At 29.1% G+C, this 18,440-nt stretch overlaps 1 pseudogene; it reads left to right on the top strand.

Annotated features, from left to right (window-relative positions):
* Nucleotides 1-18,115, top strand: part of LOC113370937 — a 26,850-nt pseudogene extending 8,735 nt beyond the window's left edge.
* The last annotated feature ends 325 nt before the right edge of the window (nucleotides 18,116-18,440 follow it).

Genomic DNA, 18,440 nt, shown 5'->3' with positions numbered 1-18,440 from the left:
AGCCGTAGCAATTATGCATGCGTTAGATTTTAATTTCAATTTGTATATTCATAGAGTTTATGCAACAAAATAATTTGTACTAACGATTGCAATTTGAACGGTGGATGTTTTGCGCACCAAAACGTGATATGATCATACATAAAAAACTGTAATGGTTTTCATCATTTGAAAAGTTTCATTTTGAAACTTGGGAATAACATCATGAAACGAGTATGGAGCAATGTACATAAAATGAAAAATTATTCTCACCAGTGAAAAATATTACTTTTGCCATGTTCTTTTAGATGTATTTCGGTGTTTTCAGATAAAATTATTGTCTAAGGTTGAAAATTAATGACGACTGACTGAAGACTGCGTCATTGCAAGCTTTTACGTGCTCGCTTCAATGTGACTTTGAAATCCTAGATACATTATTTTACGACTTATTCAATGTCATTGCATAGTGCAACACAATCATCACTTAGTTGTTACTGCATATTTTGTGCTTTGAAAGGAACTTCAATCAGACGCTTGCCGGGCTTGTCAAATATATCTCGAGCTTACAGTGTCGTGGCATATGAGTAATCTACTACAAACTGCGTTGTTTGTATTCTGACCGTCACATAGTCGCTTACGAATGGGTGCATCTCCCGTACAATATATATATATATATATAATATATATATATAATCTATATATGAAATAATTGAATCAAACGTTGGACATCAACAAAGTTATAGTAATTTCTGTCGTCAGAAAAATTACACATAATGAAAATTATCAAGTTTAGATTCCAGTCCGTTGCGAAATCACTACTATCACTTGCATATTTTTGATAATTTAGCATGTTAGTACTTAATAAACCTTGGAGGATTTTTTTTAATATGTTTACCTCAGCACTTCTAGTTAATTCAATTCAATAAAAAATATAAAACTATCATTGCTTTTGGTTTTCAAGTCGAAAGCATCTTGTAAAATCTTCTACGAACGCCAAGTATTACTGACTATTTTATGTAATGCGAGTACATTCAAGTTATTGTAAAATATATGTTTAATTGTGACATAAAAATCGCTATAACCTGTGACAAAATTTTTACAATAACATATATCCAAGACTTAATCCTCGATTGTCCAAAATAATTTGGTTTCAAATCATTTCATCTAGGAACAACTTTCTCATATTTTTTGTACTTCGAGAACTTACGAAGTTTTTTTTCCTTTATGAAATTTTTTACTCGCGTTGTGGATTCTATGCAGAATATATTATAGCTGAAAACATTGTTTTCTTCGTTAGCAAATGAAGTCAAACGTTCTAAGACAAAGATTAGCCCGCTGGGAATGGCGCATATTAAAGACGATGGAATATTTTCTCGCGTTTAAAGATTTCCCGGAAAATTTGCATAATTTGGAAAGTGTCAGAAGTTTAAAACTAAGCGTCTTTGAATAAATTATTTGCTTGAATAATGATTTCTGTAATGTGGCATTGATGCGGATTAAATTCAAGGGCGCGGGGGATGAAATAATTAGAATTTATTGTAAACATAATATTTTCTTTTTTTTTATAATAAGTTTTATTGACTATATGCTATCTAACATTGAAATCGCCCATATTTTTGTTCTTATATCTAGAATTATCCTTCATAGAAATGTATATTTCTTTTATATTTCATTCATTTTATGATTGTGTAGGTTTTACCCCTATATCCTTATAAAAGTCATTAATCAATGTTTTTGATCATACATTTCTAGAATAAGCAGTATAGCCCTGTGGTCTTAATACCGAATGAAAAATGCGAATTTTTCAAATGTCGTATGTCTGCATCAATTACCATGATATGAAATATATAACTTTATCTTTGAATCAGCCATTGTTAAGAATGAACAGGATAATACTTTGAGAACAGAGACTTCGTTTTAGTATGAGTGAAGTCTTAAGTTTTTCGCAGTTCGTGTAGAACAAATTGTTCTCGAACGTTTTGCAACGGCAGGTAATGTTCCACGCTCCGCATTGCGCACAATATAACTTTCCATAATAACTGCACATCAAAGAAATGCTCGCGACGCTGTGAGGGATTCAGGTAACGTTTCCATGAACCGAGGGAATATTTACCAAGTTTTATGGATCAAGTCAAATATAGACCAAAATGTGTTGCAAAATAGCCCTTCGGGATATGCTGCAACATATTACACATCACTATTAGAAGTAATAATTTCTACCTATAGAGATGAAAGACTATTGGGTAGCCTTCTAATAAATCTAAGTAGCAGAAAATACAATAGATAAAATAGTTAGAATTGCTATTATGAGAGCATATATACAAAATTCATGGATCAAGTCAATTGTTGACCCAAATTTATTTCAAAATTTTTGGAAATAGTTGTCATTATTAATTCATTGTAGACCTAAATATATTTGCAAGTAAAAATAGCCTTTCGGGACATTCTGCAATATATTTTAAATCACAATTAAAAATAATACTTTCATCACAAAGAGAGGAAAATACTTTCTAGTAACATCAGATAGTGGTATATACAACAACACTTAGGATAGTTGCGATTGCTATTTACTAAAGATAGAAATAGAAAATAAAATATTCTACTAAATTAAAAAAAAATAAGTCAAAATTATGCTTGAAATGCGAGCATTAAAATTTTTTTCTAAAATTTTAAAAAGATACAACATACTATATCTTATGGTTAAAAAAGCTTCGTTTCATATGAAAAAAAAAAATTATTAATATGAAAGATTAGATAGATTATGGGTACTTTTTTACAATAACTATAAAAAAACTAATATAATCGTTTTTATATATGTTATTATTTATATTTATATCTGTATTAAATCAACGTATAACATGTCGTATAACTGATATAAATAATCGATAATATTGTGTAAATAATTATGTGATTATATAATTTTTATATTTTGAGGTTTTTCTCCTGCTAAATGATGTCACACAATGAGTGTCTAAACGCATAAATAAATATTTGACTGTATTTATTAATTATTTTTGCAAATTTATCCTGGCCGTTTGATTGATACAAGTAAGTATCAATGTCTAAAAATTATATTTATTGGTATTTTTCAGGCATACTTTCAGTCAATTGAAATTAAAATGTAATTTTGATGAATATTTTTATTTTTACAATTGTAACAAATTATTTAACATGGAGAACCTCAGGTTTATTCTTCTGTGATTTTTATAAAACTTCGTATGTTGATAGAGTTGATAGTCATATAGTATACTTTAAAATATTATAGGCCTGCGGAAATTGGTTTAATTATAAATTTCAATTAAAGTTTTGAAAATTAGTGTTTCTAATTAATATGCCTCGGTGGCCTATTATAGGTATTACGTTGACAAATCAATTTATACTAGCTTAAAAATAAAATAAGTTTATTCTAAATGAGGTGAAAAATTTAATTTTGTTCAGATATTTCTATTACACCATGCTCTCCTAGCTTTATTTGCAAATGAGGTGAAAAATTTAATTTTGTTCAGATATTTCTATTACACCATGCTCACCTAGCTTCATTTGCATATGATGTAATACCTTAAAACTTATACGTTGAGATTAATATAATATTATCTAAGTAATGTTCTAATTAATATGTACTTCGCAATGTGCACAAAGCTGATAAGCGGAAATAGTTTTGTGAATTTTAATACCGGGATTACGTAGAATGAGTTATTACCGGAGCGCAATCAGCGGCCGTTTTATCGGACCATCTTGGTAATTATATGTAGAGCTGATATATTAGAAAAGTTATGAGTAAAAGTTAGATATTACATTGGGTTCCTTTTTAATGGTATAAATAATACTTTGGAAACATATCGAATCTGGCGTTTCATGGCGTAACGGTTAAGCTCAGGGACTCGTGTGGACAGGGTTGTGACATCGTGCAGCAGCGATTTCCATTTGCACTTAAAAAAAATATCAAAAAATATGTTCCCATGGCATAAAACGACAATGTGGCAATGTAAAATCTCTCACACTATTCTTCCCTAAATCGATTTGGAGAACCTGCCCTAGGGCAGTACTACTCATTATTATTATATCGAATATAACTTCACATAGATTTTATTATCGTCGATGTCAAAAATGTGAATAGTTTAACATTTCAATATTTGTTTTTAAATTTGAAGTAATAGGCATTGTAAGAAAATTTTGACCAATCAATAGTATTGAACTGTTGACTGCCCTTCATTAATTAAGCCAGTGCATTTTAATAAAAGCCACAGCACAGTGTGGCCGGATATGCTAGTATATATATATATATATATATATATATATATACTCCATTAACAAAAAAGAAAGATATAGTTTATAAAGTAAATTGTTTGGATTGTAATTGCTCTTATATTGGCCAGACCTGCCAGAACTTAGAAAAGAGACTCAGGCAACATGAATTACAATGTGAAAAAATAGATAACAAAAAATTTAAAAGTACACTTGTGGATCATGCTAATATCAACAACCATAAGTTTGATTTTGACAATCCCCAAATTTTATTCCATGAGAAAGACTTATTTAAACGGAGCATGGCAGAATCAATGTTAATAGTTCGGACTAACAATAGCATAAATCTAAGAACCGACACAAATATTTTACATGACACTTATATAAACATCATTAATAATTTATAAATTTTTTCATTTATCTTATTCTTTTCAATAAATTAATTTGTTTTTTCATTTTTATCGATTTTGGTATGCGATAGCACTCCTTTTGTTTACATTATAATGATACCCTCTCTGTCTCCATCTAGGAAGTACTTCAAATTTGTTTAGAATATTTCTGTAAGTGTTATATGTTTCTTTAGTACTGTGTCAAGCATTGCAAGGAATAGTTGGAGTTTTTTGTATATCAAAAATTAAATGAAATTTAAATAAAGTATTAAAGAATGTTTAGTATATAAGTAACTGTTTTTGAAATTACACTGAAGATGAGACACACCATGGTCTCGAAACGTCTGTAATCATAAAATAAAGTTGTGTTAAACAAATCTGAGTGCTGTTTTGTTCATATTAAACAATTAATATATATATATATATATATATATATATATATATATAACTTTTCCAACTATTCGTATGATTCATAACTAACTTTATGTAATTTGTTGAGTGATTACCACAGCTCGTGTTAACACATCACGAATGAGTAATGTTATCGGTAAAACATGGTAATTAACAAGAGTATTAAACTATTTGAGTATTTGAAGTGCAATATCTCCAAGATGAGAAAGTTATATATTTGACATTCTGAAATTGCAGCATTAACAGTGAATCATTCACGAATTAGGTCAATTTCAACTTTAGACAAAGTAAAATATCAAATAATAAATTATAAATGGTAGTATAATCTTTAACTAAATATAATGAACTTATAGACCATGAATAAACCATATTGTATTTGTTAATTAAATATTTCATTAAGAACTTATTATAAGTACCTAATAGTGACTCAAGTTTTTTTTATGATGTAATGAAGCATTTTTCATAAAATTTACTAAAAAAAATTTATATTCAAATTGTAGAAGAGCTTCAATTTTGAATATTTCATGAGGCACTTCCAGTATACTTAAATTATTAAACTTTCATTTGAACATTTTTAATATGAAAGCTATTAATTTTTATCACATCTAGAAAAAGTCTAGTGTGATGAATAAATAGCGTGGCTGATTTCCATTTTTATCCCCTCGCTCCTATATACTCAAGTATATATAATCGCAAGAGATATTATTCCTTCATTTTTACAACTATTTTTATCTGTTTTCTTGCTAAGAAGAGTAGTGAGTTCCAGAATACCATATGTGTATGATCTTGCAACATTAAGAACATGCGCTCAACTTCCTATGTTTTATGATGAGTAGATAGTTGCTTTTTTCCTTTTTACAAACAACAGTTATTATCCTGAGACAGTTTTAAAACATCCGCGCAGTTTTATTTTATTACGATCATATATTATGTGAAGAAAATTTAACATTCTGACTTCGAGACTTTGTGTGCAATATCAACATATGGTGGAAATGGGATACTAGGAACAATAGAAGTACTTACATTGAATTAATTAAAATTAATATATTAATATATTAACATTATATATTAGGAAAGTCCTTTATATGGACATTTTCAAATTTCTTTACTACCAAGGGCGCCAATGCTTCCAAATGAATAAAAAATGAATCTCTAATAGTAATTAAATCCATGTGGGCTATTTATTCATGGAATCAAAATAATAATTTGAGTTTCAATATCACCAATTAAATAAATATTTTGCTGCAGAATTAATCTTGATTCCATGATGAATAGGTTTTAATTAGAGGTTAAGTGGCTTATAAATATTCTTATGTGTCATAATATAGGAATACTACACAAATATCTAGCGCAAGAATTTCCTTAATAACGTATGTTAATAACAAATATAAGAAACTTTCAATTGGCTCTATCTAAATGTTCATATTGAGAGCTGATACTAATACTAATAAATATATATATATATATATATATATATATATATATATATACTATAAATCCCAGGGTCTCAAATTGCTTCCAAATTGATAAAAAATAATGCCGTGAAAGTTTAACTTAACATTAACTTTAAGATAGTCTGCACTTCAACCAAATTTTCTTGGTTTCTCTTTTTTAGGAAATATTTATTTTATAAAATATATCAAATTTTTGTTGTAATTTTTATATTTATGATTAAAATAAGCAAATACAATGTTATTCTCAAAATTTTTGATTCATTTATTGCTAAGTTATAAAACAAGTAAAATTATACCCATGTTATTTCCATACAAACTTTGGTTGGAGTGCGGACTATCTTAAAGTTAATATTAAGAGCTAATATTCAGAGAATTGTTTCTATCAATTAATGTTATCTCTTAAGTTATATAAAGACAGTTCACTCGCAAAATTTTAGTAAAAAATAGAACAAATTAGTGTTATCTCTTTATAGTTCATGCATGTTACAACACTAGCTGTGTGTATCACAATGTTAAAACACCAGTAGTGTGTAGTATCTATCTACAATACCAAGTCTACTTAAACCTTAAACAAGTCTGATTAACTATGTGACAATGACAAATAAACACCGAGAGAACCATCCACCGTATTTCTGTGAGTAAGGTGAAATGGTACAAAAAGCTAAGGGCTGCCAACGTTAATCCGGAGCGCGAAACCATCTGTGAAATGTGATACGTCACCTCGAGATCCCTTACATTCCAGGAATAAAACGAACTTCATCAAACATTAATGCAGACTGTGTCCTCTACCAGACTTGCACAAATCTACTGTATTTTCCTCTATTGGATATTCCGCCAAACAACCTGATTTTAGTGGTAAACGTACGACCACTGTGAGGTCAAACTCGTGATGACTTCATGAACTGTAGTAGTTGCAATGACAACTGTATATGGGATCGTTGAAATAGTAAATTTATGCGTTTAACTTGGGAATAATAACGCATTAATATAATGGAATAGACGTGATGTGTACATTGGGATTTACATAGTAATTTGTGGTGAAGTTTATTGTGTTAATAATTTATTTATGGAATTTCTACATTACAACTTTAGCATTAGTAATGCATGGAACTTTTGGGCTACCAATTTACATTTAAATATGGTGTATGTATAGTTCAATTATATTGCAATTTATCAGTAATATAATGTATATATATATATTGTTTTCGAATTTGATATTGAAATATGTATTAAAAGAGTCTAATAATCTAGCTTCAACAATAAACAATAAAAAGTAGATTGAAAAAAAAATTACCACTATTCTAACATGTGTAAAACTAATTGTGAATTTCTGCACGTTTTTGTTATTAATTTGTGATTAATGAAAAATATTTGAATCGCCAGGAATCTTAAGACAATCCTTTTATTATGTTATCGTTGGAAATGGTTATGGAAGATCTTTCACAAATACGTCTATTGTATACATTTTCTAAAGATATAGGTTTGAAAAAAATCTTCATTGGATTGCAATGTGTCAATATGTTCTGTCAGCATAGTTTTAATTTGTCTTGGATTTTTATGATGTTGAATTTGCTTTCATTAAATTTTAGCCAGTTTCTCTGATATAACTTGAATTGCAATCTAAACAATCAATTTGAGAAACCATCACATTAGATTACTTATTAATAAAGTACCTTCTCATTCATAAATTTAAAATTATACTTATTTAAATACTATAATTATTTATTTTATTTATATTTTATAACAAATCGATAAAATCCTACGTTTGACAATATTCTTTGACTATTTAAGTTACTACCAAAGACTTCTTTGATAAAATCAAAATGAATACATAAGTATTGCTTAATGAAACCGCATTTGCATTTATTCTCAATACACTAAATCTGCCTTTCAGAATTCTCTTAATTAATTATTCATTTTCTTTTACGTCATTAAGTTTAAAAAAATTCATTCATCCGAGTCTTTTTTGTGGTTTTTACGGAGCATTCGCTGCGCTTCCTTTTTATCACATCACTGTCTGTCAAAAGCACAATGTTCCGTCGTAAAACAGGGACAAGAATATGCAAATGTTTTATTTAATTTTCTCATCTCAACGTAAATAAAATTATCCCGAGTCCGTCATATGCCTTGGATAGAGGACAAAAAGAGTCGAGCCGGGCGGCCCACTCTCATAGACGGGGAATAAGTATGGACATAGATTTAAAAAAAAAATATATGAATTTTTGTAGCCTTTGCTCGAAAATGTATATCATAAATTCATTGCCTTGGTCTCTTGTTTTAAATATGGTAATTTTGGTGACATTTAGATTGACTTGTTCCTTCGGGTTAAGCATCAACAATAGAAATGACTATGTCGCTAATCACTTTACTTTTTTATAATTTGACTACTAGTATGCATTTACTCAACATATACATTTTGTTTGAGTTTGACTCTATTTGTTTGAATTATTATTATAAACATCTTATTATATTGTTGTAAATTTCAAAATTAACATAATTTTTTTACTGTGACTAGAACTATGCAGGACTGAACCAAGATAGATGGCAAGAACTATTTTTGATTCTCAGACTAATTTAGATATGTCCTATAGATTTTTCATGCAAAATGCGAAACCAGCGCCTTGTCTATTACCACGATTGTCGAACAATCTCCTCTACCAGGGTGTGGGTGGCAAAAAGATTTATTGGGACGGTGATTTATTATTAAGAGGACGGGAAGCTCTTAAGGAATTTATGTGCCTCTTGAAGGGTCCCGGTGCGTGCTTCTTAGATCGTTAACTTATTATGCGCTCAAAAAAATGTATTTCATACGAATTCTGCCCGCAAGGAATTTCATAAAAAGGTACCTTTGCTTTTACATATGAATACATTTTCATATTTTCTAAGTGCGGGTGTATTTTTCGGTGACGACGGTAGGTTTCTGGTGTGGAGGAAAGGTTTTTGCTTTGTTGAAATAGAAGCATAGTAATCTTTTTATGTAACTTGTCAATAAGCAAAATCGTTACTACATGTTGAAGTGTAAACTACTAGGAAACTAGAAATCTAGGAAGCTAAATGAATTTTAACAGATTTTTTAAAGATGGGTAAGAACGTTTGCTGCAATGAACCAATTCGTGAAAAAAATCATTTTCCATCAATCTTATCCCTGTCCACTTGTGACAAACTATAAACTACTGGGTGTCAAAGTCTAAAATCTCCACTTTGTGCATATCATAGTAGGCTTTCGCCGCAGAATTCTAGGTTGTGGAAAATCAAAGCTAACTGTGTTTGGGAGTTGGCTCTGGGCTTTGAGGTTGCGGGTGTCCCAAAGAAAACGTGACCTAGAGTGGACTCATACGTTACTCCGGATTCTCAGTCTCAATATAATGGACTGTGGAGAGCTGCATGTCCATAAAAGTTAAAATGGATATAGGGGAAGCTGGGGAGAGAAAGATGATGCAGAAAGTACTAATAGGGGTTGTCTTGAAAAACGTTAGCATTGGTACGAAATTAAAGAAACCTATGTGAATGTTTCATGAAAACATCAAGGTCATAAATCACCACATTTCTAAGGATTTAAATACAAATGAGCAGTACAAAGTCGGCATAATCCATATTCAACAGTTGCATTTAATGCAAATGCTAAGACTACATTCTTGTTAAGAACTAAGAACACAACAACGGTTTTAGCTATCTGGTATTCATTGTGAATTGCAAAATCAATAATATCTAATTTATGTACTACTTGTTTTGGAAATAATTTTAATTTTATATTTCACAATTATACATAACAAAGATATTGGCTATAGAAATAAATAAATTTCTCCCTTACTCCTCTATTTTCACTCAAGTTTTTTCGCAGTCACCAAAGGGTAAATTCAGTCGAGCACTCGTGTGTGTGACTTGCAGAATTGAAGTAGGCCAAGAAGATGAGTGACTTGAATTTTTGAATAACAAAACAGAATTGGGTCAAGAAAATAAGTCGAGAAAGACTGATTTCAAGGAACGATTTAACATGACTCGACCCGATCATCTAGAATTGTATTTTGGAGTCCATTTGCAAAAGCTGCTGCTCTGGTTTGAAATGATGCTTAATGATTATTGAAATTTCATTTGGTATTGAAAACAGAAACTAATACTGCATAATAAGTACAGAACTCAGAGGATTGTATTTATCGTGAAGATTTTGATGCATCAATTATAGTTTTATACAAGTTTTAGAGCTCTCTGGCAGATTAATTATTAGAGCTCAGGGATTACAATCCGAGGTCCCAGATTCCATATGCGCCTCGAGCAGCCTGATGTCTAGCAGTAGTGACATCGGTTCATTTGGAAATATAGATAGGATAATATTTAAATTGAATATGGACTTTACACAATTCGTCACTATTACAGAAATTTTTATAATAACCATTAGGTTGCCGTTTGAAAAACCGACGAAGATTGTTAAGTCAAATGATCATAACTGCTTACAGGGCCATTGAGTTCTAATTATTGTTCAAATAATATAAAAAATAAGGGTGTAAGTTATTAATTCATTGTTTGATTTATTTATTCTTTAAATTCTTTTATTCTTTAAAAATTTAAAAGTACTGATCCTTAGTTTTATTGTAACAGCTTTGGTCTTGTAATTGCATTTATTGTCGTCTCACAAATATATGATAAAAATGACATCATATAGAAAATGGACAACCAATGGGTTGCCTTCCAATATCACTAGAATCAGATATTAATTCACAACAGCTTATAGAATAATAAGAATAGTTCAGATAATAAAAAATTCTATGTATTTAAATCCTCGGCACAAACACAAAATGATCATTATACAACTATTATATTATATTGAATAATAATAATGATTGAAATTCTAATAGTTATGATGTATTCATGTTTTATTTTAAAATGTAAAAAGCAGTTACGAGGAACAGCTATACTAATAGGAAAAGTGGAAATATTCAATTTTAATTATCGTTTATACAATTGTGGCTAATTTGTTTACATACGATGGGTGTGGGTGTTTTTGAGACGTTTCTCATTGCCGTGTTGAATAAATTTTACTCAATTATTATAAAAAATATGATAATTCATTATCGTCAGTCTTGGTGATTCATTAAATTTACATTTACCTATTCAAATGCGAATGCGATAATATTATTCGAAAACATCACGCAAAACGTACAAAAATAACTTACACCTCTTGTTTGGAATTCTGCTGGAGCGTTTTAACGCTTCGAAAGTGCTTCAAAAAGTCGTTATAAAAATACCTTCAGTAAATCTTACAAAACACTCAAAACACGAGTATTATTACAAACATTATGCTCCGCCGTTAAAATTTCCTAATGACACATTTGGGAATTGCTTTGCTTTATATTTTATTCAGATCGTGTATTTAAATTCTATTATGTTCCTTCTTCAGGAAACTTCGGCGACGTTCCACAAAAGTTTCTGGGAAATAAAGTCAATATCGTTCACTTTAGTCACACACAACTTTTTCTATTAAAACTGTCATCCGTGTCATATCATAACATACAATGGCTTTGGTACTTTTTTCCGCCAGGCGAAGAGAGCTAAACTTTTTAAATTTATATTGTTTCCTGATTGAAATGTAAGAACTATTCGACTTCATTTTCCTAGCTGTAGGCTATTTTATATCGGGTAAGGTTTAAATAAACTTAGAAAATTGCCAAGAACTGGCAATGACATAACTCTAGGATATTAACCCTTTCCACTCGTACATTTCAAAAGTAATATGCATTTTGTCGCCGGTGCAGCGGCATCAAAAAAATTGAAAGGGTTAATAATGGCTAATAGGAAAACTAACTTTCGTCTTTGGGAACTTTGCCATATTAAATTTTGGTTTTATATTAATGAATGGTAATTTACTAGTTGTTTACAATTCTCATTCTACTAAGTTATTTACTACTAATTTTTGTGCATGTAAAATGTTGCAAGAAACATTATATGTTGTTTCTTGTAAATTCATTTTCGCATAAATAATCAAGAAATGATAGATACATAATGTTGTTAGACATTGCAATTTGTCTAATACAACTATATATTACTCGTTCATCATTCAGAGCTTTTTCATTTGTTGTATGAACACATTTTATATTTATTTCATTTTTATTACATACTTGACGCCAGATAAATTTTATATAATACATTTATATAGCAATATAATTTTCATCATTTTTATCTGTTTACTTTTATATCCAAAAAACAATACTGTGATTTCAGATTTTTATATAATAGCGATATAAAAATGAGTAATTCTAAGAGCAATCTCTGTTTACAGATTGTTAAATATATAGTTAATTCTAAGATAAAATAGATGAATCGTGTAAATATAAAAATGTTCAATCTCAAAGTAGTATAAACAAGATAAGACAATGTATAATACACCTATCTATTATTTTATAAATATTTAGATAAATGACATTTAAACTAATCAAAATTATTTGCTTACAAGGTACGGACAAGAAAATATATATGCCTTAAGTTTAATTTTTAATTAAATTTTATTTTGTATTTTTAAGAATATTTATTTATAATATACTGTATTCACTTAATTAAAAAGCACTATTTCTCAGACAAAGAATGATGTTAATTAAATATTGGACTATACATAAAAAATATAATTTGCTTGAGAGCGCGTCAGATAATTTTATTATATTTTTGCAAGAAGGAAATTATATGTTCAATTTTAATTGGATTTTGTGCGTTATTAATATATTTAGTTACATTTTTATATAAACTATAAAATTTATAAAAATAATTGAAAATATTTAATAAATTGCTTTGGTACAATTTATATTTATCAGAGAGAGTATAATATAACCTAATAGTTAATATGCACTAATATTGGAGCAATTCTTACCTTTCCGTTTTTTCTTTTCTTTCATTTTTATTTATGTTTAATTTATTCTTAACTTAGAGTTCTATCAATTACTCAATTAACCAGAATTGATTAAATATATACTTATTTTCTGTTTAATTCGAAATTTATAAAAATAATAAATAATTAACAATAAACACTTAAATTAATTATCTTTTATCATTTTAGGGATGGGGCTGACACCTTTAGTCTTTATGCGATACCGATATCTTCGATCAGGACCAGTAAATGTAATAGCAATGGATTGGGAAGCTTTAAGCTCTGGTCCTTGTTATATAGCAGCGGTGTCAAATTCGCGGCCCGCGGGCGTTTGTGTTGCACAACTTGTATCGAGATTGAGGGACGCGGGTGCTACAAATATTCATATTATTGGATTCAGCTTGGGAGCACATGTGCCGAATTTTGCTGCTGTGAAATTGAGGCCTTATAAGTTATCCAGAATTACAGGTAAAGGGAGAAAAATTATCAACAATTTAAATTTGATTGGATTTACTAAGATTAGTTTAGTTTTATTAGTGAATAAAACTGTTTATTTGAGTTTGAGCAAATTTTTCACAACGTTCACTACTTCTTTTTTTTTTAAATATGCTTTGAAAATATTTTTTTTAAACATATATTTCAAGAATTTAATGATTATATCTTTATTTTTTTAATACCATAACATATTATTTTATCACTATTACCAAAATGTTTATCAATGTAATTTAAGACAAGTAATGTCTATTATTTTTAGTTCACATTTAATTTAATTTCGGTAATAACAAAACATACTCAAACATCAAGGTAATTATTTAATAAAAGAAATGTTTCTAGTATAGTAGTCTAATATATTTTATGATTGGTCTTTAATTTATTATTTACTCATAATCATAATCATAATCCTTGAATTAATATTTTAACCCTTATCCATTTTCAGGTTTAGATCCTGCCATGCCCTTATTTGCTTTCTCGTCTTTGGATGGTAAACTAGATCCAACAGATGCAGAATTTGTCGATGTTTTTCATACCAATGCTCTAATTCAAGTATTTACTCTAATTCGATATACTCGTAGATATATAATTAAAGCATTTTTTATATAAATTATTTTTAAGGGGAAAATGGAACGCTGTGGCCATGCAGATTTTTATTTCAACGGTGGTGTTGCCCAACCTGGTTGTGGCGTAGATGTAGGTTGTAGTCATCACAGAGCAGCTGATTATTTTTGCTGAATCCATAAAAGGTAATGTTGAAATTTAATGTTTTATTTAAAAAAATAGTCTATATACTTCAGTCTTTAAGGGGCACAACTAATGTAACCGCCTAAAACAAAGGTGATTTTTGGGTATTTATATTAAAAACACTACTTTATCAATCATTGCAACATTTTAGGAATAAATTCATACATGTTTTAAGAATACACAGTAAAATTTTTGAAGAAAATAGTTAAATATTTTTCAAGTTATCGTTATCGATCTCCAACGGCGCGAAAAAAAGGCCCTTCACTGCTGCAGTGATTCCGGCCTTCTACGTGGATGAAATTAAAAAAAAAAAGTTTCGTTAAACTAGATAATATTGCCTGTAAAATGAACTACAATCAAAAAACAAAAATGGACAAAATGACGGCATTTTTTAAAAATAAGTCGAATTTTACCCAAAATTTTGGTCGTTTTTGGACTGCCAAAATTCGATTTTTGATCCGATTAAAAAATCGATAGTACATTTTACGGAGAACTATATATAGAATATGTAAAAAAAATTAATAGTGATCGGATCATTTGTTTTTGAGTAATCGCTGCTGCAAATTCAGAAAATGCTGTTTCGAGAAAAAGATTAAATGATCGTTATACTATATACTATATATATACTCTTTAAATGGATGTAATCAAAAACTATTTAAGAAATCGATTTAAAATTTTGGTATGTTATTTTTAAAGGTATAACCTGTTGATATATAAAAAAGTTGAAAATTCGATTTTTTGAAAATTTCACACTAGTTGTGCCCCTTAATGATAATTATAAACAACTCTTTTAATGAAATAATACTGCAGGATATATAGAACTTAAATTAAATATTAATTGTTTTAATGTTTATAAGTTCATTATTATCAATGGTTAAATGCAGTATTTAACCTGCATCTGTAATCTCAATCTAACCAAAAAAATACTTCAGAACGTTTTTGTTCTGGCTTTATAAACGTGTGTACTGACCTTCTGAACGATTCTCACTCTTATGTCAATGGTAATTTTTTTTTAACTTAAATGAAAATGCAAACTTCAAATACTTATACTTCTGTCTAATTGCTATAAAATATGAATAATATTACAAAACAGCATATAAACTTATAATTCAAGAATTTATACCTGTATAAAAACTATAAAAAAGCTTTATTCTGGTTCACTATAATTGACTACGATTGTAGCTCAGATCTACTGCAATGCCTATAAAGTTTCAGCAAATTCAAACAAGTTGTATTTAACATAACTAAAAACTGTATTGTTCAAAATACTGCATAAGTATGAATCTTTGTCAAACTATCAACTATCTCATTTTCCAGGGGACGGCGCCTCCCCCGTGGGTTTCTGGTCGTGGCCGTGTCCGAGCTTCACGCATTACATTTTTGGTCTCTGCCCTCGAACACAAGACGGTTCAAGGTTGGCTGGCGAGCATTGTTCGCGTGACACTAGGGGAATGTTCTTGGCGGAGACAAGGAGCAAGCCGCCCTTCGCCAAAGGCATTATAATAGACCCCGAAGAAGAGAGGTCGATAAGGTGAGCAGCTTGTTTGATTAGGGGGGATGTTCTTAATTTTTTAGAAAAATGATATGGTTTTATATACTGTCTATATGGTTAAGATCGGAAGTTTGCGTTGATATGCTAATTTTTCACTTTAGTTGAGGAAATTATAATATAAGGTAGGGCAGGGCATAAAGGTCTAATTTGACTTTGAGCAACTAAATTGTGAAAACCAAACCAACTATATCACAACAAATAACACATATAAAACAAACAACTATGATCAGTAAAACTCCTAGCTAATTCATCATTGTAGAAATGAGTTTTTTGCTGTTTTTCAAAAAATTGTCACCTATTCTTTTTACCTCATAGACGTAAGCAAGTCCAATTATATTTAAGAATTTTACAAAATAATAGCTACAATATTCAATCAATGCAAAGTATAAATTTCATATGTACATTTTTTACAGAGATAACACTGTATATAACCTTGATCTAATATTTCGTCAAAAATCATAATCAGCAGAGTTGAAATAATTATTCAATATATCTTTCATAAAATTGCTTTTTTTAACATAATATACTTTTTTTCTATTCTCAGAAAGTGCATAACCAAAAAAATAATAATGCAAAAAAATACGTTTGTTATGCATATTAAGATATCGTAAACTAAACAACAGTGCTCATAACCAAAAAACTAAGAACGCTAGAAAATACTTTTGTTATGGGTTCTCAAACATTACTTTTTATTTCCCGATAGCGACGTCATAAGTTTTGCCCTCAACTTTCAAATATTGTTAAAATATTCATAACTTTACTGTTTTTTTGTGATATCGGTGGTGGACCTTTTTACCCAAGGACCTTTAAGTCCCGCTCTACCCTATTAATATAATATTTAAGCTCTCTATAAATATAAGTATGATCTTTAACTCAATTCAAAATATTCGAAATTCAAAGAGAATTAAATTTCATCAAAAGAGTATTAAAATACATCTTTGCTACTGTTCTTACAAATATATCTAATATATATATATATATTTTTTTGCAAGCAGGAAGAAAAAGGTAACATATTTATTATGATTTAACGATATTTTTTTTTGAAAAAACGATTAGATAATTAGATTATAAACAAATATCAAATGCATTATAGACATGAAATACATTTTACATAGAAACCAACTAATTGTCGTAATTTGATTGAATGAAAAAATACTACAACTTCGAATTAAATATTGTATCTGGCCATTACAATCAGAAAACTACTATAAAAGGTTGCTACTTGATTTAATAAAAAGTTTTCAATAGAACAAATTTACATCTTGATTTTTTTAATTAAAAGATACATTTTAGAATTGTATTATAATCATTAGAATATCGTTATAAATCATATATCTAGTGGAAAATCATTGTGATGTCTGAAACGTGATCATTTTAATTTAATGTTTTTTGAACAAGAGATAACTGTAACTTGGAAAATTTGCTGAATGTCCTGAACTGGGAATTTGTAAATAAATTTACTAGTATGCCTGATTTAATTAAGAATCCGTTTGACAGCCAACATTTCAATCTCTTTTTCATAAAAATTTATCAGTCCAAAAATAAATAAAATCTGGATTGAAATTTAAGTCTGATGGATCAATCACCAATTCAGTACTATTGAATAAAACATTTTTTGAATTTATATTTAAATTATTTAAACTTTTGAATGAAATAGAGAACAAAAAAAAATATTATAAATAACCAAGTGACTTTTATAAATTTGTTATACCCTATTTGGTATTACGTCCTATTTTCCTTGCTTACATTGTCCTAGGTTCTATGATACTGTATTTAGGAATGGTTATCATTTCAATATAAAGCGTTTTCTGAAAACGAGTTAAATTGGTGACCAGTACAATGTTATGTCTAAATCTAGTAAAATATAGTGATTTATTTATATATTTATATTTATCTTAGTCCGCGTTGCTGGGGGCCTTCCTGTCTAAACAGAATTCCGACTACGGCCCAGCCCGTATATCGCACTCGACTTTCCACGTTAGTCATTCTAGCCTAAACAACGATATCAGCCCAGAGATAACAACGAAGCATTCGACTAGAAAAATAACGCCAGGACGAAAAACAACAATACCCAAGACAACGGCTCATCCGAACACTTTGGGTATTATCAGAGTGGAAATGATAGAATAACGATTCGTTGGATGGACACTCGAAAATAATAGAATGCTTCGACAATTCTCTCAACTGATGTTATTCCAAAGATGCTAGATTTAGATTTAGACTGCAGAATGTTATGTACAGATTATTTAATTAAGGCTAGTGTATGTATGTTATGTTGATGATTTTATAATGATTTGTATATAGGCTTTAGAGTAATTGAG

The sequence above is a fragment of the Ctenocephalides felis genome, unplaced genomic scaffold, assembly GCF_003426905.1.
Source record: "Ctenocephalides felis isolate EL2017-DRISC unplaced genomic scaffold, ASM342690v1 CF-g0.4_SCAFFOLD_01492, whole genome shotgun sequence".
NCBI classification, from domain to species: domain Eukaryota; kingdom Metazoa; phylum Arthropoda; class Insecta; order Siphonaptera; family Pulicidae; genus Ctenocephalides; species Ctenocephalides felis.
This window is presented reverse-complemented; position numbering and strand designations above follow the sequence as displayed.